Consider the following 27273-nt stretch of genomic DNA (forward strand, 5'->3'; position numbering starts at 1 on the left):
TTTTATACGTTTTAATAAATAGGAATTCGAGGAAGGCTAAAGGTTTATAAGATTGGATTAATGAGCAAATCAGTACAAACTATTGTGTGCATTCACTTTTGTGTGCATTTTGTAAAGTAATTTACAATTAGTATTCTATAAAGATAAAATGTAACGATATGTTAAAACAAATTGAAACAGGTTGAGACAAAATTCTTTCGAATAACGTTCTTGTGAGTATATAATAATGTTCAAGGAAAAGTTTTCTATCTTTTTGATAGTAATAAGAAATAAGAAAATATACAAGTTTTCTAAAAAGTAAGGAAAAGGAACTTTTCATTATATAAAAGATCTTTTTTTATTGAATTTTGTTATTTCAATATATAAAATGAAATGATTCGTAAGAAATTATTGCTCTTATTCATTTTTATGTGTGGAAAAAATATTACAGTATAAATTACATAAAAAACAAAATTCTTTATTGTCAAATTGGATATATTATAACAAAATTGGCAAGGAATCATAAATATTTTAGTAACAGGTTTATATATATTTTTCTCTGCTAAAGAATTTATAAATTAACAATTCTTTCTTAAATTTAAGCATTTATTTACTTCTTCTGACTTTTGCAAAATGTGTAATTAATTCCTTCATCAGTATTTAATTATGTAAACAATAAGATTGGAAATAAGACTATTTATATTAAATACATTACTTTAAATACGAAGCGCCATTACGGTCTGAATATTAAGATGTTGAACTATTTTATATATTCATTTTTTAAGTGAATTAATTTCAGAACTGATAATTGCGTGCCGATATGGTTGTTGGATTTTCAACTTAATTAATCTGAAATATTTTTAATCCCCCCAAATTTCCCAAATTTAATCTTAAAAAACTGTAATAAACTTATTGCGATAAATATTGCCTCGGTCGGGAATCGAATTCGGATCTCTTGCATTTCGTGTAAGCGTCCTAAGCTTTTAGACTAGAGATCTTAGCAATATTCCTCGCAATAATCGATGTATAGAAAGTTAAACATTGTAAGCGAGCGTGTATAAACAATAAGATTGGAAATAAGACGTATCTAACGCTTCGTATTTAAAGTAATGTATTTAACATAAACGGTCTTATTTCCACAATCTTATTGTTTATATACGCTCGCCTACAATGCGTAACTCTCTATACACATCGGTTATTGCGAGGAATATTGCTAAGGTCTCGGTATTTATCGCAATAAGTTTATTACAGTTTTTTAAGATTAATTTGGGAAATTTGGGGGGATGTAATTTTGAACTTGATCACTCTTACTTCCTTTATACACTAATAAAAAATATAGTATAATACTAAAAAACAGAAAAATTTCCTTAATTTTATTAAATCATGTGTTTGCATACATCTGAACACAATCTTTAAAAATAAAAAGTTGTAATCATTTATATATGATATCCTCTTTTAATGAAAATCGTTAATTATAGAAAGTATTTTTACGACAATCAACGTACAATCAACGATTGTTTATTTAATTATTATTTTTTAATAATTAATAATTTTCCAATTATATTTCAAGCAAATAATTTTTCTATTAAGTAAATTAGTCTTAATTTGTGAAAACTATTTATTACAACATAATTAATATGTACTAAATTACAACTTTTACTTTCTATCACACACAATTATTGATTTTGCGTAAAAATGAAAGTCTTAAATTTTGAATGTCATTGTTATATTTTTTGATTCAGTATTACAAGTTACACAGAACTAAACGAAATTGTACTGTCAAAACTGTATTTTATTTATTTTCATTTTGAAGCATAGTTTGGGGCATTCGATCTCATGACAACATTTAAATTTTCCTTAAAACATTGAATAATTTTATGATGCTACACCTTTTATTCTCCTTTGTATGCTTTTTTTTTACTTGCAAGAAATATAATATTCATATAGCGGCGGTGCCGATAGTAAGCGACTTTAATGAAGCATTAAAAAAATAAATATTATTATTAAAAAAAGTTGAAAGATTAAATCAATAAAGGGAATAATAAAACCAATGAGAGCTAGCACAATAATCGGGTGTAATCCAAATGTATGTATATATATATATATATATATATATATATATATATATATTTGATATTTTTATAAATATGTATATATATATATATTTTTTTTTTTTCGATTCACATCGAAATAAAGTTAATAAAATACGATTCACATCGTTACGAAATCAGTTTTAGGGGTTTTACTCGAATTATTTAAAAACTAATTCCTTGAATCATCAATTCTAAATTAACTTTTAAATAATTGAAGCACAACTAACAGCGATTTTATAACGATATAAAGGATTTTATTTCAATACCAATTTTTCTTTAGTATAGCATCATTATTATTAATCTTCCATTTCTATGAAAAAAGTATATATATATATATATATATATATATATATATATATATATGTATAAGAAGAAGTAGAAATAAAAAAGATCTCGAAACGATTGCGAAAAAATAAAATTTGTTTACATTGAATTAGCATAGAGTTTGAAATCGAACGATGAATATTTCTACATGGAAGTCATATTTATAATTCAAATTCATTCTGCACGGCGTTGGTGAGCATCGCCTGTGTATCGCATGAAAAATGTCGATTTCTGATTTTAAAATGACGTAGATAATACTCCGTCTGGCGATACTTGTCGCGCATTGGATCGAATCGATTCGAGTCCGAAATTCCCCGCCATCAAGAGGACCCCGCCTAGAGAATACGATCCTTTCCGTTTATCGGAAGAGAAATTCGTTGAGACGTTGAATTCGTCGTTCGCGCCCGCCGTAGCTGCTTCGTGAAAACTCGGTCGCGCTCGGGAACGTTCGACGCGCGTCGGTCGAAGGGCCAACGATGAGCGAGCGGGGCTGGCGGGGCGATTGGTACTGTTGGCAGTGCCGGCAGTGGCAATACTATAGTAATGGCGGTGTGGTGGTGTCGCGTACGCATAAGCGAAGGTGGTCGGAGAAGGCCGAGCTTGCCTGTCGGCTTTGATAACAGCGGGTGGCCTACCTAGTACCTACCACGACTGACGACAGTCGGACTAGTCGGAGCCGGTCGCTCGTCGTACGAGTGTCGTGACGTTGGCTTGGTTTGGCGTTTTTCACGCATCTCAATTCTCAACGACGCGAACTGTCAACCGCCCGCGATCGCCGTCGCACTCGAAACGCCACTCATTCGGGTTACCCATCGCGTTGTTTGTTAGTGCTCTGTCCGTTTTGTGCGCGATCCACAAGTGTCCAGTGTGCCCAGTGTGTGATTGATAATGAATAATGAACGCGGCAACGAGAGATAGGACCGCGTCGCAATTTGCTATTTGCTTGATAAGTCTTCCCAGCGGTGATATTCACGGCGACATCGCATCGGTGAGTTGAGAACGCACACCTTCATTCTATTCATCTTATTTCTATCGCTCGGAACACACTCGAGATACTCATCTGTCGGAGATAATTTAAAGGAACGTCCCTTTAACGAGCTTTCTTTCACATTTGTCAAATTTATTGACCGTACCAGAGAGATTTCCATTGACGTCATATGTCATCTTGCACCGTACGTTGGAGCTGCTCTGACTTGAAGTTGGCTTCGGCTTGAAGTTGATATCTTTAAAACGTGTCTCTCATCGTGAGAAGTTATTAGCTTTAAAAAAAGAAAAAACGTGATTTATTTTACAATTTTACTCTGATTTTTTTCGAACGGAGTATCATTCTTGCTAAAAATTATTTCAAAGCACAACTTATCAATTGTATGTAATGTTTTCTAACTAAAGGATCTTTCGATAAAATTATCACGCAAGTAATTATCAAATTAGTTCCCGAACACGCGTTATATAAGTTTTATAATTTCGAAAGTACACGGTAAAAACATCAACTAATAATGACATAACAACAATATAAACATATGTTTTACATTTTAACAGTTATATTGTTGAGTGTGGAATCATAACGTAAGTAACAAGTATCATATTCTTGTTACTTTGTGTTTGTTTACTGGTCATTGACACGATTCTCGCTCGATTTATAATAGACGTAACGTAGAATTATTTCGATTGATCGAGTGAATCTGCGATGAAAGACGATAATCAACGTGCGCTCTGAAAGCATAATCTACGTCTACGTTATTTTAACCTTTGTGACGTGCTCTCAAATCCCTGTACAACGTCGCAGTGTGGAAAGCGCACCTGTTTATGTGGGTCGCGACATAACGCGTTATCGTCCAGATGTCAAAAGTGATTCGCTCGCGAACGGAATATAGGTTAACATTCCATCATTTTCCACGTCAACCTTTCGAAGGGGACGTCCTCGAACTCGGGAGATGGAGATCCACGTGATCCTCGAACAAGATGGACAGACAGCGTTGGAGAGCCGCGTCACACAAATCCGCTTCACGCAAATCCGCGTAAAAGAAAAAAAAAAAAAGAAAAAAGAAAAAAAATCCAAGAGAGACGCATCCGTAAAGAGCTTCAACGATCCCTTCCTCTATTTTTCTTTTTCGGAGTCTATGACTTTCCGAGCTTGTCGTCCGAAGGTGGATTTGCTTCGAGTGCTTTCACGCGATCACTTGCACGCACGCGACGATTAAACCGACGTTTCTCATGCTTTTTTTTTTTCTGAAATTGTGAGACAGCGATGCAGTTTATGGGGACATTTCTGTGAGAATTTTTATAGAAAAAAAAACGTGAATTATACATAATTTCAATTGTGAGTGATATCATATCATATGATAATAACAGTATAAAAAATATATGTAATTGGTTTAGAATGTAAATGATAGATGTAAATATTTTAATGAACATCTAATGTAATGTGTGACATTATAAGTAACATAATTCTAATAAATTCTTTTGCTTCGCTATTGCTGTTGTAAAATATCTAGTGATTATTTAAAAGGAAATTATACATTGCCATGTGCTTATGAATTCGTTCAACATAGCTCGAGAAAGATGTCGAATTAGATGTAACAAGATATCTAATATTTAAGTAAGGGATTTCCAATTAATAATAAATAATATTACAATTACTTTGAAAAATGTAGTTAGAAAATTTTGGAATTTCGGAACACTACATTGGAATTTTATTTCTGTTTAATAACGCGTCGTAAATATGGATCGCGCATACAAAGATTGAGTGCACAATACATGCCTTTGGCTTTAATATAGCGATTGAACGAACATGACGGGAAGCTTCGATCGAATTTATGAAACTCGCGGTGGAATGTGGCTATGCTTTGATAGCAAATGTATTACGAAAGTCAGCAATTCTCGTAATCGATGTTTTCGAAGCTATTAGATATTTCAAAATCTATGTATCGATACAACTTGCGTTTTGTTGAACATACAGGGGATACCATATGTGTGACGTAATATTATATTTACATGTCGCTACACGCATGTTGCATTTCGTTTGAATTTATCACCCGTGATGAAACGTTCGAAGAAGCAAAAAATTACCTTCACACTTCATGTTAGGCGCGTCTAAACTTCTGCTCTGTTACTTTTATTTTAATTTATTATAAAAGATTAATTATTTACCTCTATTAATTAATTTTATTAAATAATTGAGTCAAATGAGAAATAGACGAAACACTCAATTTTAATTGATTATATTTTCTAAACTCCTCTTATCTTACTCTTTTATGTGACTGTCAGAATTACATTATTATATTTATATTATTTTCAATTGATATTTTTATTTTAAAGATATATTATTCCATATTATATTATTTGCGCACACTTATACACGCTTGCTTATAATTTGTTTATAATATCCGATAATAGTTATTCAAATTAAAAGTATAACGAAAGGATCGAGTTGAAAATTCTCTCGTTTCCAGGTATTCCTCGTACGACTATGAATACGCGTACATGTACAAACGTAACGTTCAGATAAAGACGTTTGTGCGACGTGTATGCCAGTGAAAAATTAGAATAGCCCCTGGTAGGATCGTAAAGAAGTCGTGAAACAATTCTAACGACCGACATGCTCTCGAACTTTGCCTCTCGGCGCCAGCACGTTCATGACCCACCCGAGGTTGATGCTCGCATATACATTGTTCTCTCTCATGACGAGAAAATGAAAACAATCGAATATGAAATAACGATATTCGAATACGATATGTTATTTGTTTAATTTACATTTACATATATTACTGATGAGGAAGCATTATTACATTCTTCTTATTTCTCTCATTGATGTGTATTACCTATATATAGGTACATACATACATGTATGTAGATGGTACTGCAGATTACATTATATTTTATATGTCAATGAGATGCGGGGTTGCTGATATTTTTCGTCATTAAAATCCGCGCGAAATGTTGTACGGAAGTGTTAAAGAAATTCATGCAAATTGTTCGATTATTATGCATAACTGGCAATGCGTCCGACGCGATTGCATGCCCTTTAGGATTAATCGTAAGTGCATTCGCGTGAAAAACGCTACGCGAACAATGCGATCGCGCGGCCATTTCCAGCTGCTGCATATTTATTCGAGCGGCATTTAATTAATACCGAGCGTTTAATTAATCTAAGTGGAAACGAAAACACGTGGAGCAATCGAACGGGCAACGATAAAGGAGAACGATAACGGCACGGCTAGATTTTCTCAATACAGCAAGGGCGCGCGCGCTTTTGAAAGTTCATTGCTATATAATCTCGGAAATAACTGCTGGTCAGTCGATCGCAATTAATTCGCGGAAAAGTAGAGAGCGTAACCTCGCGAGATAAAAACAAAGTTCGTGCCCCGCGTACGGATTCATCAGCCGGGTTCATGGCGATATATTCGAAGGGCAAACATAAAGGCAGAAAAAGTTTAATTGACATCGCAGCCACGCGATATATATACTCCGTGAGAAAAATAAAATGTAGATACTTTGCGCGATAGAATGTAATCAAGGAGAGAGAGAGAGAGAGAGAGAGAGAGAAAGATCCAAGTTGGCGCCGCTGAGCTTCATTCAACTTTAGAAACGAAGCGCAATGCATCTTTAATTAAATCTCTGGCTGGCCGGTTGGCGTTCCAGATTGAAATATATATTCTACGAATTCCCCTCGTTTTTTCTCCCTGCAAAAGGACAGGACTGTGATTCCGACAATCGTGTTTCGAACGCGATCAAAATCGAGATCGTAGATCTCGCAATACGCGATAATAGGGGATCCGTTTATATATATATATAACCTCACAAGTAGAATCTGCACTGAGAATTTTCGCAAATTAAATTTAAAATCGTATAGGTGAATCTGAATTAAAAAATTCATTTCCAACTATCCTTCCAGATAATTGCTAAAGTGCTTCCGCTTTAATTTTTGATAAGCGAAGCTATTAAATAAAACCAACTAGCAATTTCAAGATTACCTTATAATTAGGCGTTTTAAGGTCAGGTTATAGTTTGTACTAATACAATTATTATATAGAAAATAATTGAATAAAATGCATTGGTAAATACGATAACTTATGTAGCGATATCCTTAATCGTTATCATAATTTTTTCGTTGTGTAAAAAAATCCTACGCAGGAATTGTTTTTTTCTATCAAACACATTTTCTTTACGCATTGGTAATTCCAAATGCATAGTTCCGGTCAGTAGAAATTTCCAAGCGAATTCCCGTGTAGGAGGCAACAACTTCATTTTCCTCCTCTTTTCGTTCACGATGTGGCTTAGATGCATATAGATAGATGTCCACCTGCTCGTAACAGTTTGTCCTGATACAGCTGCGTTGAACTATTACCTCCAATCCCCTCTCTCCTCGTCCTTCCGCTGTTCTCTCCCCTCAGGCATCTTCAGTTTCCATGAGTTTATACCATTTCCGCTTTCCATCCCGATGGTACCTGATTATTCCGCACGATAATGTCCCTCGTCACGATCGTCCTGCATGTTAAGCGAGTCTTGACTAATGATAAAGATGAGCTGGCGTATAGGTATGTGAGATGGTTTCCAAATTACAGTTCTCGGACTTACACAACGTCCTTGCGCACAGTGATGACGGGTTGCATATCGGTACATATGTGTATGCATGTCCTGCGAAATTTTCATTGATTTAACAATTATGGGTTTATGGAAACATATTAATATGAAGAAAATAAACTTTTTTCTCTCTCCCGTATGTATTATACGTATAAGAGAGAGGGAGAGGGAGAGAGAGAGAGAGTATTAATAATATTTTATATTTCGGTTCTCTCTGGGAAGAATCGTTATGGAATATGTAGTATACATCAAGTGCCAATATACAGGTATGATTATCATCGGACTATACAATACGATGTTTCCAAAAGTTTCGCAATATGTACTCCTTTTCGCGACGTATTGAGGTATTGAACGAGGGATGAAAAAAGGCGATGAGGTGAATCAAATTTTATGTAACCAATCATTCGTCGGAGACTTCCAATAATCCATAGGCGATATATCCGGCCGAACAGCGAAGCTGTGCGAGATATCCGAGTGGGCAAATATCTAGCCCCATTCCGGATTCGATCGAACTTTAAAAACGACGATTCGAGGGGTTTCGTGCATGTACGTATGCATGTGTACGTGTACGTATTCGTGTGTGAGAAAGAGGCGGGGGGATATACAGCCAGCGAATTACAGCTATCCGACCCGAAGCGTACGACACAGCGCGTGCGAGTACAACGGTATGCTGTCTGGTCATCTAAAATTTAAATGTTGTGTGCTCAATGCACTGTAAATATGTCATCGATGGCCTTTCGTAGTCGGGAGTACTTGCTGTCTACGTATCATGCATAAATATTGCAAACGCAAATTCTTCACAATGACTTCTTTCATTAAATGCAGCTGGCACATAACAATGTCTTAATCCTTTGAGCAATATTGACACTTGTCTTCTTTTTACGTTAGAAAAATTAATATCAACACGTTTGCAATATAAAACCATTAAATTAGTACGGAATAATTAGAATAATATTCTTCTCGTGAGATATTATAAAATCTTTCTTTTGTGCGTAGACAAAATTCGACAAACATTTTTGAAAATTGTAGAAATTCTTATTCAGTGAAAGGTAAAATGTTTAATAAACTGATATAACGTTTAGCGAATGTTTGTCAGAGAAGCAAATTGCGACTTTATCTTATCGAAGGAAATGGATATCAGTTTTCAAATTATCAGCGAAATCTTTATTTAGAAATTATATTTACTAGTTTTAAATTACGTATCGATTGAAGTTAGCAGTTAAAAGAAATTTCATTGCGTTTTTATTTTTTTTAATACGGTCTCTAACTGTTAGGTATGAAAATTTGATAATCATTTCGCAATTTTTACAATTATAATAATATTATAATAATATTTGTATTTTATTATGATTAAAAAAGGAAAACGAATTCCTTATCTATATTTATTAAATCTAAATGAAATATAAATAATATTAATTTCAATAGAATTTTATTTTTATTAATAAATATTTTATTAATAAATAATTTATAGAGAGGATATAAATGACTTCCCTCCTACTTTATTATACATATTAATACTAACGTATATGTAGGACAACTGCTATTATGATACTAGAAATGCGTTCTTCTTTTGTACTACAAATATTTTTATCAATTTTTTTACCAATCGACTTTAATTTTACAAAAAATGTTAAGAGAGATTATTTATTATACAACCTTCAATTTCTAACATTATATATATTTTTTGTAATTACGAGAAATAGATTAAAGTAAAATTAATTTAAAATTATGAAAAATATGACTATCTATTTATTTTTCTAAATCTTATTTCCAAGAAATCTTATTTTTAATAAAAATCTTATTTATAATTAAAAAGTTGTAGGTATTTAATTTAATATTTAATATTTTTGTAAAAAAAAATTAAAATTCTAAATAGACTAAAAAAATGCAGTTTTAAAGAATGTACGTACAAGTAAGAAATATTTTATCTACACATACGTATGTATGTACGTACGGTACATTATACAGTACTTTGATATATTTTCCACTTTAATTAGAAAGTTTTCATCAAAAATAGTGTGTCAAATAATCTTTCGGAAGGAGTAAATCTAGACATCAATAAATCCATCCTAGATAACGATGACGGAGAAGATTATGTATCGTTCCTTTCATTGAATTTTCTTCTATATTGATGAATCGCGATACACGTTACTAAGAGAGACAGGAGAGAGAAAGAGAGGGGGGGGGGGAGAAAGAGAGAAAAAGAGAGACAGATCTCCGTTTCGAGAAAAGCCTTAAGCATCATTCATACGTATGGCAACTATTCGTATGTGACACATACTCGTGGTCACGCTTTTCGTTTCTCTGCCGCGTAACAGAGTTCGTCCCACATTCTCGAGGGTCGTATTTTACGGATTACACCCGTTTTCACCCCCATGGCCGCGTGCCTTTGGCGACGTCCGAAAAGTTGGGTAACGCAAAGGATTAAATCACGGAACGGGCCGAGCGTTTGCAAATGCGGGTGTACTAGCATGTTGAGGGTCTCTTTGTCTGTGGTCCGATCACAGAGAGGATAAACGTCGCTTTACTCGAGGATCGATCGATTTGTTCTTTGGTGTAAATGTGGCTTAACGGAGATTGCTTACGGTTCTGAGCGAACCCCATCCGGTTGCATAGCGACTCGCAGGCAAACATGTGGTTAGACCGGTTGACTCAGACAGGTCGGTTTGGTTCTTGCTTACTTCTCTTCCTCTCCCTCTCTCTTTATCTCTACCTCTGCTCCTTAACTCTTCTTCGTCTCTTTTCCATCTGATTCCCTCGACGGCAGCCTACCTGTATCACATTTTCTAGCTCAAGTGATTACTGATTGTGAGAGTTTCTGACATTTTAGGCACACTTGAAATTGAATGGAGTAATTGTGTATCTTTCGAATGTTTCGAAAGACATCACGTTTGTGAAACAAGATGATGGGATTTTTATTTCTTATTTCAATTTAACTGAGACACTATTTTCAATATAATATGAAATGAATTATATGTGATGGAATATTCCATCACATTTTTTAAATATTATTTTGGAAAATTAACGAAAAGTCTGTAAATGTTTATCATGAAGATCTTGTTTCTCTAGCAATTAGTCAAAGATCAAAGGTGATTCCGAGCATATTTTTATTAACAAGTATCGATAAAGCTTTGAAAAACTGTAAGTGCGAAACCTGGTGCTGTGACTGTTAAGCATATCGATTAGTTTCTGAGTCATGTATTTGGTTGTCATTCTTTACTGTGCTTTATATAACTGGGTTATCGACCGTATCGGCCATGAAGATATCTTTAAAATGGTCTGAATTAATGTTCGTAACATTTATATTAAGTATATAGGATTTGGAAAATAATGATAAATCGTTTGTATAGAAACAGAATAGACTAAACTGAAAAGAAAAGTTCTCACCATTTTGCAATTTTCGCAATAATTAACAAGATATTAATTGCTAAAAATTGCCGAAAATTGGTTTTCAATAATTTTTTACTCAAATACTATCAATTTTATAGAAAAACTGCAAGAGATGAAAATTGTTTATTTTTTTCTCATAGAACTCTACGATTTTTTTTAGAATTTTTTATCAACTTTTTAATACAGCATTTTCTCATTTTTACCAACTTGAGAAAATACGATACTAAAAAATTCTGAAAAAATTCTTAGAGCTTTATGAGAAGAAAATAAACAATTTTCGTCGCTTGCAGTTATATATATATATATATATGTAATTTATTCCAAAAAAATTAATTTTTGATTCAGTTATGTATATTAATTTCTTTTAGAACGACATGTTATGTATTTAATTCATTTTACTCATGTAACTATTAAATATTTATGCATTTATTTGTGACGTTGATTTCTTTCTTAATAAAATATTAATTTCTGCATGGAAAAAACGATTTTGTTGAAATATCTAAAAATTTAGTTTTGGACTATCAAATTTATTTGAACTAAATACTTATTAGAACGCTTAAGAGAAAATTAAATATAGAATTGTGTAAAACATAAACATTCATGATAATAACGCAAAAAGTTTTAACATTTTAGCGATTAGTTTGAGCGTTCTATATAACTATTTTGATGATTCAAATAAAATTATTTTCAGTATTGTATCTAGCTAAATTTTGAGATATTTTAATAAAATCATTTTTTGCTGATTTATAGAGACTATCGTTCTAGATTCAGTAAAAATCTTTGGAAAGAGCTTATATATTCATAGTATTAATTTTCATGAACATAAATTTGATCGACTTTTGCAAAAGAGACCAGTATAGTTTCTCGTGTATTTTATGCAACATAAATTCGCATGACGATGCATAGTAATTAGATGTAATCATCATACATATGGATGCTCAGTTTTATTATCTGCCTATATTTAAGAGTTCTACGGTTTCATTTGCTGTGAATGTATGTAAAAATTGCGATATATGATTGTCGCTATTTATGCAGAATATGATTCGTATCAACGATATTTTTTCACGTTACCAGATTTATCTTATATGAAAAACAGTCAATATATTTTCCCAGTAAAATCTCCGATGAAAATATTACATAATATTTAATCCGTTAAACAGGTCGTAGTGGATATACACACAGAATTTTTTTCAAAGCATAGATTTTGATAGACAACAGAATTTAAAGATACTTTGTGGAATCCTATTTAATTCTATTTTTGCGATTTTTTTACGAAGAGAAAAATATATAAATCTTTATCATGATAAAATAATTATGACAAAATATGCAAAAATTGTATACGCGATGGCAATATGTTTTATTGGCTGATACATTATTATCATGAGAAATTTATGCGTCTATATATATTAGGTGTTGGAATTAATTCGTAGCGTTTTACAAGTGATGGGAAGTACTTTCATTAATGTATTTTTTAATGCTCATGTGAAATAAATAACATTCTTTCATTAAAAACGCTACGAATTAAACACCTAATATATAAATAAGTTTACTAAAATAATAGGATAGGAAGAAGTATTACACATTTATAAATTTTATTTCTAAGTGAAATTGATCGTAATAGATCAATGCTTTGAGAAAAATATCTTTAAATTACAAAAACGATATATGTCGAATGTGTCTTGAATGTGGCAGAGCTCATGCGCGACTCGACTCCGAATTTAGATCTTTATTTCGCAACACTTCCCTTTTAACCAAAATGAAATAGCCGTCAGGTAGGAAATAAAAATTTCCTTTGCAGATTTGCATAACTGCAGCGACAGTTTCAATGGTTACGGTTAGAGGAAGCTTAAATTTATTGACTTTAGGAAGAAAGTATTTTCAGTCTATCTAACGTAGAAATATTACAAAAATGTCACGAAAGGAATTCTTATTTTCTACTTCAAGTATATCTAGAAGTATAAATAGATTTATAACTATATTTGATAACCTACATATAGAAAAATAAAATACGCGAATATTTTTGCTAATAATAAATACGATTGTGTAATAAATTTGATTAAATGTTAATTAATTTAAGTTTCTGTCAGGATATATAATATTGGATATGTATTTTGTTTATTTCAAGTATGAAATTTCAATCTCTATTGTATCAGACAGTTTATTTTTTTATAGAAAACTATGTATATCGAAATAGTCCGCTAGCTGTATACATAGTGATCCATCTCGCTTTATTCATATTGTACGATCGTGAAGCGTTGTGTGTCCGGTTGATAAAATTCGACAAAGACAGTGTAGTAAAGGGAAATGCGAGGAAACAACGCGATAGGTTGACGACCTTGTTATACGTAGACGAGTAGTCACGATGAATACCTCTTCACGGACCGCTCTCGTCTCTAATGGTCATTGTCTGCTTCCCGTTGGGCCGTTACCAATATCCTTATATTATTGGTCCAGCGCTTCCCCGGACGTGACATGATACACGTGACGTGTACAGAAATTATATCGCTTTGCAATATTATCGTATGCGTGCGCGTTTAATTGCACGTTTGCGAACGCTTGTTCGCAGAACTGCGGCGATGAACTTTATAATTAGCGAAGTATAGTAATCAATGGCTATCGCTAGCGATTCGTATCGCACCAACGTGACACTTCGCGCTTTATTGCTTTGTTTGATTTAATCTTGACGCTATTGAATTATAAGTATAAACGAGTAATGCAGAGTTTGAAATATTAATCGCGACATGTTTTGTGCCGAGAAGCAATAATTTGTCAGTGCACTTTAATCGTGGACTATCATGTTAGATTTACGATTTAGCGTGCTGAATTATTTAAATGCGTATTTCTCTTTTCGTAAAAAGAAAATGCTACCACGTTCGGTTGCAATGATTATTTCGCGCACGTTCGGGTCGTGTGTTCATATTTATAGTGAAAAAGATCTAGTTTCGCTTGAATGGTGTTTCACTTATGTTATCATCTGTATGTTATCGATTGAATGATTGAAATGACTATCTATTATCATTTAGCAAAGCATGCAAACGTTTACATTTATTCATTGCATTATTTTAAAAATTGTTGCATTATGAGCGTTTTTATTTGTGTCTGCTCTACTTTCTGTAAGTTCCTCGTAACACACACGATATATTTACTGTTAGATAATATTAGCAATAAATAATAAAATAGCAATTTTAGCCATCAAAATTTTATGTTTGCATACATATCGTGGGTCGTTTACTGTTTGCATTTTTGTTGATATATTTTCTTTAGATGATGATTATTAAATGTACCGTTGAGCTAACATTTAAGTATTAATGTGATGACTTGGCATACATTACACTTGTTTTTGTCAAAAGGGGATTTTGTCGTAGCTAGATAAGGGAGGTAAAGAGAGATACGATCGAAAAGAGAACTTCTCTCATAGTCAATGTCCTGTTCGTCCTTGGTCCATTCGTTCTTAGCAGCTGAAATCCAATTTTCTGTCTACTACCGGCAATCTCGGTACCTTTGGATTCACTCTGCATTTCTCTTTTTTTCGTCGATCCTTTTCCTTAGAATTCAATTCCGGACCGTTAAACTTTTGCTCATTGCGAATCGACGAGCGTTAACCGTTTTCGAAGTGGACTATTTAATTCCGGAACACAAATGCTTTCCAAACGTATCTCTTGCAGAGCTGAGAAATAGCTAGAAACATTATTCAATCAGACACACTTGATTAATCCATCGGTGCTATCTCATATTTCAGATTAAATTTACGTTTGAAATGATATTTAGAAAGATATTAATATGACTATACGAAGCACACGTCTTTATACATTACATATAAAATATGAGACCTTACATTAAAAGAAAAGATTGGTTGCTGCAGCAAATTAGATGGTTAAATATGGTATTTTTAATTGGTTGCAGCAACCAATTTTTTATTACGTTAGCCAATCGAAATCTTATATTAACATTGCGGATAGGCTAACACAATCAACAATTGGTTGCAGTAATCAAAAATTGGCTTACCAATTAAAAATGTCGTGCCATATTTTACCATCTGATTTGCTGCAGCAGCCAATCTTTTCTTTCAATGTAGTTTTTTCTAAGCAGGAGACAATTATTATATCCTTATCGCGCAAGAAATTGAAAATTAACTATATGCATCCGTACATGCTATTATTATAATAAAAAATATGAGATAAATTTGAAGTATCGTATAAAGACAAATTCATAGCATGCGATTGTGACTTACTAACTATCGTGATTACTATCGTAATCAATAACCTAGTTATTTTTTCCTAATACATTCAAGTGCATTATTCTTGAATCCTGTCTAACAGGATGGGATACACTATTCAGATGTGAGATGCTCTTAAGGACGCATATTGAGATTTCTCTTTTCAATGCGTCGTTATCGCCAGCCGAACGATAATGGTAATTAATTGGATTAATAACGACTCTTAATTCCAAAGCACGTCGCCGATCGATATTTGCCATTAAAGCGTTGAGTAAAATTTTTACATCCGGAGTATTTCGCGATGAAAGCAAATATATGTTTTGTTAAAAAGAAAGTTACTTAAGTTTAATCCCTGTATACTATAGAGATTTGACGTTAAGGTAGTTTATGTAAACACTTATGCGTATCGACTACTTATAGCGATCGATTCGTCAGAATTTCGTTAGAATTTGATAGAAATTTAAAATTGTAAAAATATGTCAAAATTTCTAAATCGCTATACTCACGTAACGATCATTTAATAATTAAATATAGAGATTATTTAATAATTGCATGGACGTAGCCATATTTTCCTATTAAATTCTACTAGTACATAGCTTTTTGTTTGGTTAAGGTCGTTTATTTTGATATAAGATTTCTAACATTTTTCAAGGCGCAGGGACTTGTCAAGCTTATCAAGGAAGTCACGAAACGTTAGCTTGAACTAACAGGAAGTTAAGCATGATTGAACGTAGCTCGAGATGAAAGCGTGTCGCGAGATAATATTTGCAAAAAGAGCTTGTGATGCAAGCGATTGGTAACGTGATGAATGCTCCAAATTAACGATTAGACTGCATTGAATTTCGTTCGTTTTACTAATATTTTTCGGAATTAGATAATTTCAGATTTCGAGAGAATACTGCAATTTTATGCCGTTCTTTGTGTTTAGTTGGAAATGAATGCAATTTTAAACACAGTAGGTTATTGGTCCGAGCATTGCTCCGACCTATACTGCATCTTTCGGTATAATAGGCATTCATTTATAATACACTTGCGAATCTATTGTCATAATTTATACAGTTTCCTATAATAGATGATGAAGAAGGGTTCCTGCAATCGAGCCCGAATTCGAAGAACAAGGAGAGATCGATCGCGACCCAGTTTACATATTCCGGTTCCGGCTTGTACGCGCGATCACGTTCGATCCATGCGATCCAATACAATCCACATAACGAGATTGCTATCGTCTATCTTTATCCCTATATACGACGCTACGTATACCGAAACGTTATCACTCGGCGAACGAATGAACAAGTTATGTCGCAAAAATGCTTGTACGACACTTGTACGACGCCTCGTATTTCTTGAAAATCATCCTGCGGAAATCCGATGGTATTGTGGATACCGGTCTGTTGTTATTTTTCATTGATTCGCAACTATTCCAAACTTTCTGAATCCACGCGCGAGCGAATGAGAGGAATCGGCACGGAACGGAACGGGCCAGAAGCGGCAGAGGACAGAGAGAAATGAAATGACGAACGTAGATGGAATGCGAATTCACTCCGTTCTTGTGTGTCGTGTCACCTTTCCCCGCCCGCTTACGGAAGTTTAAATTTTACGTCGCGCTATACATCACTCCCTCGCATGGTCTATTGTTCATTCTCAGATAATGCGGCACTATTATCAGTAGTTCCATTTATTTTTTTTTTCTAGCGATAATGAGCACGACGCGATTTAGCTGGTGCATTGTTCGCGGCACTTGAGAACGAAATTATTACTCGGCGCATGTACACGATATGCAGGTATAAACTGGAGAAAAGTACAGTGTATTACTTTTACCCTTTTTCAGTAAAAAATATTGCTAATTAATTTCCACTGTCGAAAAGATGAAATCTAAAAATAACCAAGTAACGCGCTGGATTTAATGCATAGTTTGCACGAGATAAATTACTTGTTCCACATTAAACATTTGTTTTACTCTACAACAAAACACATGTCATCAAACAACATTATTATATAGGTATATTATTTAAAAGTATGTACTACACATATACGATATTAATATTATGTTAAAAAGCAATTCGATAGTTTAATACAATTTAATACCAATTTTCTAATTATAAAAAGGAAAGGTTAACTTTAGAGTCAATATCCCAAATTATAATATTTTATTAATATTACATTATTAATTCATAGACAGGGGCAACATGCGATACCATGTTTTCCGATCAATATGTTGAACTAAATTAAAGCTTAATTGCGAAATTTGAAATTGTATTCAATTACAACATCATGTGCTTCGGGCATTTGTTGTTTGTGAAATTTTGAATCACAAGGCATTATTTCTCCGAGTTTTACAATTTTAACTACAAATATAACGTAAAATGGGAGAGGGAAGAATCGTGCATTAATACTAATTAAAAATTCCGTTAAATAATCAGAGTAATATCAATGATAGATGTGCGTCCATTATATGGGTCCTGCGAAAGCGCGGTAGACTCATTTGTAATTCCACTATACACATAATTTGTGCAGCCAAATCATACGTGAATACGAATGAAAAAATATCACTCACTGATTATGTTTCGTTGCAATCATTGATTAAACATTGCAGTTTCAAGCGATATTCTAATGTTGGAAACATATCGATGAAATCATAACAAATAAAAATCGGATGTCGTGACTATAGAATTAAGAGAGATCGTAACTATAGAATCATTCGTATCACAAATGAGACGAATATTTTTTATAATTTATTATTTAGAGATTGAAATAGTTCTTTAAAGCTAACTTGGTTGATTAATGAACTTTAATTACGTCTGTGCCTGATAAGATGAGACGTTATTCTATCGTCTCGCTTTGATATGTGTTTGTTGCATTATGTGATAACACATATGATAAGTAACATATATGATAATGATGAATCATATATTGTATGATTTTCAAACGAATTGTGTGATAGATAACTTTATGATGTATATTTACAGGGAATGAATTAATAAAACAGCAAATTGAGTTACATTAAGATCAGAAATTAACTTAAAGTATATGAAGATTAAAAAAACGGAGTGAAATTAATGGTAGTTAAATTAGGTTTTTAATTTAAAATTTGATTTAATCTTTAATCTTATCCATCTCGATCTTGAATTCAAGAAGGACATCTCCAGGGTATCTCCGAAGGTTAGCAAAGAGTAAAGTTAATCTTCCGATTCGTGAAATTTTTATGTTTTTTTTTTAAATTAGATTTTCACTCGATTAGATTGCAAAGTTGATACTCGTATAAAGACTTACTCGCCTGTTTTCCTCGCAAGCGACTTCACGTTGACTTTTATCTTTATCGCGTACCATCAAGTTACTCATGATTACTCAATGCATAATGCATATGTAATCGTTAATGAAGATGAAACATTCCGGTATATTAATAAATACTGGTTTACCGAACAAGGTATATAGTGATGCAATTATGCTGTGAATTTTCTTACATTTATAATTCAAAGGTCGCGCGTACTTTGAATTATAAATGTAAGAAAATTTTACCTTTTTACGATATTTTCTTCAAGAAAATATTTTATGATTTACCGTTTTTTCACTACTTCCTTGATTGCTTCTTACAAGTGACACAGCATGAGATTTCATTGCGACATTTTATTTATACTTAGCATCTCTTTTAATAAACATATCTTTGCTGTCTTTATTTCCGTTTTTGTTGATGATTTTACATATTTTTTTTATATATATTGGGTCATCTAAAAAGTATCCGCGGTTTTTAGATGACCCAATATATGGTGTCCAGCGAAATCTGGCTGGTCAATTCAAATGTAATTCCAAGACATTCTAAATAAAAATCTTAGTTTTTTCCAAGATTTATCCCATCGATTAATTTTCATTATTTAATTAATCATCATTTCATCGATTCGTACAATATTATATATTTTGTATTCAAATTAAGTTTCTATATTGAATTAAAATGCTAACAAATTTAGAACAATACTATTTATTGCTTTATAAATAATATCATCAAATGAACATTCCATCAATACAAACGATTTTTTTATTATTTCTTTCATTTTTCACGTTTTTGAATATTCAGAATGAAAAAAATGACAAATTCCAGGCTAGATTTCGAAATTTCAGAAGTTTTCTAAGAATTTTCCAGAATACATAAAATTCCAGTATAATTCCAGGATCCAAAGATATCTATTCTAGGACCGCTAGGCACGTATATAGCAAAACTCTATTTATATTCTTTTGATATGTAATTCTGGATATGCATTTAATAATTGATTTTTATTTGCGATTCTTTTTTACTACGTTAGTGTTGTAAAAAGGAATTATTACTGCTGAATGATTATGGAACAGGGACATTTAATATCCTCTTACATTAGTATACCAGTAAAAGTTTAGCATTAGATACCATAATTGCTGGCTTAGATATTTTTACGCATCGATTCTTATCCATAATTGAGAGAAAATCGTGATGACCTTTTTATTTCACAAAATAATAGTGATATTCATTCTCGTTAGCAAATACCAATGATGTTAATATTAACATTGAATCGAATTATTGAATAATTGTTGATGTTTACAGGAAAATAACAGGGAAAAAGTGAAGGCAGAGACATGAACGGAGATAACTGAAGTTTGAATTTCGAACAGGCTAGGCATGGTGAAATCCTGTTGAACTGTAGGCCAAAGAATTCATGCGCGTGCTTCAGAATCGAGATTCGGATCTTTCCTTGTTGACTTTCTCTCTTCTTCTCTCTATCTCACGGAAGTGAATTATGATTTCACACTAAAGGAGATCTTGATTGGTCTCGACGAACGTGACGAATTGCAGGTATCGGGAGATTTCGAAAAATTGACTTATCGTAACTTTTCTGGCGTGATTGCCAAGCTGCCATCGCTAATTCCGATCGCCGCGTTCGCGTTCACGCCCGCGCCGTTTCCAACGGATTATTAGACATCTCGTCGATCTAATTTATTTTTATACGAATATACGCGCTCTCGTATCGTCTTACTCTCCAAGATCTCGAACTAGAAATCCTGTTTTTTCATCGTCTGCAACGCGGTATTTCTCATCGGCAACGAGCTGGTACGCGGTTTATTAGCCGAGGACAATATGAGGCGCTGTCTCCACTAAGGTGGCCTTTCAGCTTCCTCTTCATCTTTCTTATTCCATCTTATTCTCACGGAATGCGGAGTCGCGCTTTGTGCTCGACCTGCTCGAAGGGAGATTTAAGTCCTCTCTTCTTCCCTAGAACTCCATGCGCGCATGCTTCTATGTACAGCGTGTTCGTGCGTTGGTGTTGGTACAATCTTTTAAAGCATCCTTACCGATTCCGTGGGCCTGTTGGGCCTGTCGGGTCTGTTGGGTCTGTCGGACCTCTCGGCGCGGCGCGGCGATCTGGGAACTTTCTAGACCTGTGCTGTAAAGGCTGCATGAGAGAGAGAGAGAGAGGGGGGGGGGGGCAAGATAAAATGTTACGTGCTTTTATGTTATTAGCTAGAATATTATTAGGTGCGCAACTAAGTTCTCGCTGTTATTTTGATGCAATTTCATCAAAATAACAGCGAGAACTTAGTTGCGCACCTAATATTTGTTTTTTTTTTGCGCGATGTCCTAATTGCGCGGAGAAAGGTTACTTGTAAATACCAGTTTCAACGGCAGGTCATGCAATTTCTCCGTTCGGTACCTGATTGCATGGTTTTATGATGTATAGGACGTAGTGAACTTATAAATTAGAACTTTACAATCACTAGAAAGCTATCCAATCAGTATTTCAGCGGTGTTTTTACTGCTTTTGCAGTGATTATGATTCTGAGAACAGATATTAACGGAAATACGTGATTTTTTTCGGTTTGATTGTAACATACAAATTGCATTGAATCAGTAGATTGGAATGCAGGCTGATAAATCATCATTTGAAAATTAATGATATCATTATTATCACGACAGGATATAATTATTCTTGGAGAAAACGTTAATGAAAATCCATACGTGAAAATCCGTTTGTGCATAGCGGAATTGCGGAATAATATGTGAAATAAAAATTACTCGGTATAAGCGTCCTCGAAAGAGAATGAACGGAGGAGAATCACGTCAACTACGCAAGGCACGCACGTTGCTTGCAGCTTGTCGCGTTATCATTAAATCGGCGAATGCCCCATTAACTGAAAAGTGTAAGATACAATATGTCGTTTTACGAGAAGATTACGCGGAATTGGCGCGTCGCGATGCGTCGGGGATGCGCGATAGTAAAGTTTTATGCGGCGGAAGTCATTAAATCGAAAGCGCGTCTGCCATCTTCCGCTTCTACCTTCTCTCCGCTGCCTCCTCTCTTCCTCTTGTCGCCCCTAAATCGTAAAACTGACGCGGATAATTACAAGTTCCGAGCGTAGTTAGCGCGTAAACGGGACCAAGCGTCCGACTACCGGAAAGTTGCGAACTTTGCGTCGCGTAACACATTCCGGGATCTCCGAGCGCAAAAATGCAGTTGCACTTTTTTTCGCCGACGTCGACGCGCAGATTCTGAGATTTCCGAGTCGCTGGACTCACTTTCGGCTACTCGCGATCGAGAAAGTTCGCTTAGTTCTCACTCCCGTCTGTCCCCGAGATTCCCCGGATGGAAGTGTACGTGAATTGGCTCTTTGTGGTCGCGCCATTGTAATTACCGTTGTTTCCGTAGTTATTTTATTAGCTATTTTTTTGCGCTCGTTCAGCCAAACTATATGTCCCACGGACGCTCCGTTTTTCATTTCTGCGGAAAATATTACCTCGGAACTACCTGAAATGTCCTCCTTTTAATTCTCTCCCCTTTGTTTCTCTCAAACTACCGTTATTATTATTATTACCACTCCAGTAGCACGCTCGTCATCGTTTACGATGGTGATAATCAACCGCCTCCTTAGTTTTAATGACGTCGCGTGAAATACTTTTGTTCTGTCGGAAAGTGTCTTTGTGCACGTTTAATTGAACGAATAACAGCCAATTTATTAATCTGTCTACAATGTAACATTACAATTTTCCATAGATTTATGCAATGTTATATTTTGGACAGCACCTACATACCTATATACATTTGCCTGATAATCTTATTTGGAATTCAAACGAATTCAACGCTATTATTACATGTAAAATCATCAAATTCGCGCGTCGTGTACTCTACTTATACCTACTTGAAATCGTACGTGAAGCGAAATTGTCAATCATCGAATATCATTCTCTTTCGACGACGAAAGAAGTGCGATCGTGTGATACCAGTCCGGTGAAGTTCATGATATGGGCGGCGAAGCTTCGGCGATAATAAATCGCGGCAGGATTTCGATAGCTTAACCATCGCATCGGCCGAGACGAATTTATGTCGCTTATACGATCGCCACGTCGGTGAATTTCGATTCGACTTTACGACTTTGTCGAAACGTGGTAGCGATCGCCGCGTCGCGTCGGTTTAGGTGAAACCAACATTTTTCTCATATTGATGCCGCGGCGGTTGCGGTCACTGCCGATAAATTTAATCGGGTTCGCGTTATAAAGTTGGCGATAGTCGGCAAGTCAATCGAATCGATATAGGTATACTTTCGCGTAGCACTAAACGCGCTAAATTCCAGTGTTCGTGTAACTAATATTTAATTAAATTATCTTAAGTTTAAGAAAGAGGGCATATATAGGTACTTTAGCTATGTAACGATTCTCTCGTGGAGCAAAATATGGTAAAATCATTTTAGAAGAATGAAGGCTGAAGGATTGGCTATTTAATGAACCTTCTCTCATTAATGGACTACTTTATGTATATATAGGCGTTTCTTTCATTGGGAGATTAAATCGAACCGCATTTGGCGCAGAACTATTAAGGGAAAATGATTCCGTGTGCAAAGGAACAAATCTTCCAATTACGACCCCTTGACTTTCAGAGGAATGATCGAATCAAGCTGCCATTCGACAAGCCCTTTCCATCGGAAGAAATTGAAGACCAATCACGGTAGTGCGATCCGAATCGTCACGTTTAAGCAACCGTGACGGTTTTGCTCGCGATTAATGACTCTTTCTGGACAAATGCCATCTGCAAGGGATAGCAATCGCTAGTCGTCCTTTTAACACTACATCTACGCAGATAGATAGTATGTGTACGAAATACACATTGCTATTGCAGTGTGTAGAAACATATGCGTTTGCCATGTACGTCTGTTTATTGTGTGCGTGCGGATATGTGTGTGTGTGTGTGCGCGTGTGCGTGGTTGAGTTTATGTACGTATAGACGAGAGACAATGGCATTGTGCGTATATACCGACTAGGTATACCTGTCCAGGGTAAATAATTGCACGACGGTGAACGGCTATTGTCTAGGCTATCGGCATGTTGCCGCGGAAGTAGGACAGATATAGATTCGCGCGTGTGTGTATTCTAGGCGTTTGATCGACGGCGAAGTCACGTCGCGAGTATATACCTAGTTGATAGCGCTCGGCTACAGGAAAGTCGCACTCGGTTTCCTACTTCGGAGGCGTTCTAATGAGAATAGAGTTTAAAATGGAGTAAATGCGCTTGACCCGACCACGTCGACTGGGCTTTACCGGTAATGCGCTCGTCACTCCAAAGGGTCCGGCCCCGGCCGGCGAGAGCCGAGAGGAGATGCGAACGTAACGTAGGAAGGGTCGGCGAAGAGGAGAGGAGAGGAGAGGAGAGGAGAGGAGAGAAGCTCTGTTACGAATTCACAATAGCGCGCCACACAATCCTTCTCCCCTTCTCTTTCTCCTCCTCTCATTTTCCTCTCTTTTCCTCTCTTTTCCTCTCTTTTCCTCTCCTACGGAACGTTCTACGGTCCGCATCGCACTCACGCTCTCTTTTTCGCGTGACTTTTTATTTCTCTTTTTCCACCTCCTTCCTCCCCCGCACTTTTATCCTCCATTTACGTCCCTTCTGCCTGTGCGCCATCCACTCCACTCGCGCCTACCGCATCGCCATTAATGGTTTCCGCTTCCGCTGTCTCAATCTCTGCATTTTACTTGCTTTCCGCAGTATCCGCTCTTTTCTTCACTGGCCTTCTCTCTTTTCACTAGTTCTCCTTCAGTTGGCGTCTGCATCTCCGCCCTTTTCGCCGCTCGAGCCGCCTTGAAAGTTTTTCGCTATGGTAAGTCTAACGAATCCTCTAAAAGGAAGAAGCGTTTCCTTTTAGAAGTCAATAATAACACGGTCTTGATTCCGTCGCAATCTCGCAGACAACTATCGCGCTAGTTTGCCATTCGCAGCGACGCGTTTCGATCTGTCCGAATTCTTTTCAACTCTTTTGTCGTCACTGTTTGCTAGTTTGCTATATAATTCGGAAAGTGTGGCGAAATAAATTACCGTTGGTATAAAACGCTGTGGTTCAGAATGGCCTTTTTCATGGTCATCTAGTTTTCCGTAAATTACCACCGTCGTTGCCTTGTGGCACCGGGCGTTTTAATTAACCCGGACGATTCTTTATGTTGGAAAAAACCGGGACGAGTCTAGATTCATTATTGGCGCGGGACGAATACCACAAAAATCTGGTCTAGTTCCGTGAAATCAAAAACTCTCGAACATGAAAGAGAACCTCCAATAGTTCCATCGTCGATCCAACGAAAATATCTATACAATACGATACCTTTTAGTTTACTGATAATAAGTACGGTATCATGACCGAATATTTTACGATGTAACACAAACTTTAAAAATATTGTTAAATAATTAATTAACTCAATTTACTGAAATAATGAAGTTGTCAGTAATTAAGTAAATGAATAAATAGATAGAAATTAAAAAAAAATTAAACCTGTAATTTAAATTGTAATTTAAATTGTTTATCGTGTATGCTGATCTTTTAATTTCCGTAAAGTTTTTCAACTGCATCATAGATATATTGTGTATATATAGTGTGCAATTATTTGATTCTGCGGTATTTGCACAAATCTCAACACTTACAAATACCGATATCACGCAGCGATGAATTTACGGTGATTAAACAATTCTCGGCGCTCTCCAGATTTGACAGTAACCGCTAATGTCTAGTCGTACATTTTAGCATTTGAAATATACGACTTCTAATCTAACGATCGGAATCAAATCAATCTTACATTCGTTCCACTTTCGAAACACCTTGTATACTTGTGTGCCGAAGATACTACTCGAATAAGTGTTAAAATCAACTTTTGTTCCGTCGATGAGGAAAAGGAGGAAGTCTGCAGTTTTATAGCAGGCACGGAGGAGGAGTACGGGGGTTTATTTCGAAGAACGAAATAAAACGGAACGACTCAGAAAACGGAAGTGCCGCGGCTGCTACTTCTATCCTTGTTTGACGCGTGTCGCCCGCTTCACTGACTCGCTCCCTCGTTCACGGGGCTGCATTTTCTCGAAGGGTCGCGTTATCCGCACGAGTTTGCTCGCTCGCTACAGTTACTCGGATGATAAAGTGCTCCCAGATACCGGATCTTGGACGGATACACGATATCCTTCTCAATATCGAGGAAGAGGACCTCCTCGTTTCTGAAGCGATGCACGAATGGCGATGCAGCGCCGCGACAATTTTTGCCGACGAAATTGCACCGCGTAATGCTGCTTCCATTTTAATCGAACTTTGTCACAGCCGAACGTTGATATTATTCTTTTTGTTACTACTTTTTATTTGTTACTTTTCATTAAATTATTTTCAAAGAAAAAGAAAATGAGTAATTTTGCACGCAGATTATAGATAATTACAAAAGAAAATACAATTATTAAGTATAAGACTGTTTGGCTTCATGCTTTTCAGTTCGAAAACTTCGTTTTCGTATGAATATGTAAATATATACATATATTTTCTGGGATGAGATTGATAAATGAGAGCGTTCTAAGAGATGAGAAAGTTTGATAATAAATAAAGCAATAATGTTGAATATACTATATGTGACACATTACGATTAAAAATTTCTTATAATAACAGAATCTCTCGTTTGTAAAACATTTATATCACGTTCCACGCATTTTTATCCGAATCCTATAGCCATCCATTACGAAACTGATAGTTATTTGCCATCGGTGCACCATTTTCTATCTTGCTTATTTTTTAAATAGCGAGTTACAACGTGTGCGTTCCATCCGATGCATTATATTTGAGCGTTTTATATTGGTATGTTTGCCGTGTTCGTTGTTTCTTTATGTGTACATTGCTCTTGTAGTTTGTATTTCATGCATTTCGTTCGCATTGCATTCATTGTTTTCAGATACACCTGCAACCAAAACATATAGAGCAAATGGTTCGTTAGTTTGTGTATAATATAAACTTTTATTATTTATCTATTTTTTTTAATATATGTATAAAATTTGTTGGCATAAATTGATTAGATCCGATTAGATTTTGTCATACAAATCAGATAAAACAAGTTCAAAAAAACTTTATAAAGTGATTCGCTTATTCTTACTAATCATCTTATTAGACAGAAAACGTACAATAAACAGCATTGTGTGTATGTATTTTTTTTATCTCTTTGCGAGCAAACTGATATTTATGCCATAGAAGATCATCTAAATTGCAAATATTTTTAAATCTGATCTTATTTAGTAGCATTAAAAAAGTAACGGAAAAGTAATAAATCGTTACTTTTTAAGTAATGGTAACGGTAACGAATTATTTTTGAGAATCGATAACTAGTAACTATAACTAATTACTTTTAAAAAGTAATTTTCCATTCCCTGATCTAGTAATAAGTTATACTTCT

At 34.9% G+C, this 27273-nt stretch overlaps 1 protein-coding gene across 2 annotated transcripts in view; it reads left to right on the forward strand.

The window, feature by feature from the left end:
* Positions 1–2914: 2914 nt before the first annotated feature.
* Positions 2915–27273, forward strand: part of Pgant9 (polypeptide N-acetylgalactosaminyltransferase 9) — a 225834-nt gene continuing 201475 nt past the window's right edge. Inside the window, exon 1 of one of the 2 annotated variants that reach the window (XM_011064871.2) lies at positions 2915–3384. The gene's annotated coding sequence lies outside the window, so the exon portion shown is untranslated. The remainder of the gene's footprint in view (positions 3385–27273) is intronic. The other variant, XM_011064867.2, reaches the window with a different exon arrangement.

Source organism: Acromyrmex echinatior, chromosome 15 (genome assembly GCF_024713525.1).
Source record: "Acromyrmex echinatior isolate Ae372 chromosome 15, ASM2471352v2, whole genome shotgun sequence".
In the NCBI taxonomy this organism is placed as follows: Eukaryota; Metazoa; Arthropoda; class Insecta; order Hymenoptera; family Formicidae; genus Acromyrmex; species Acromyrmex echinatior.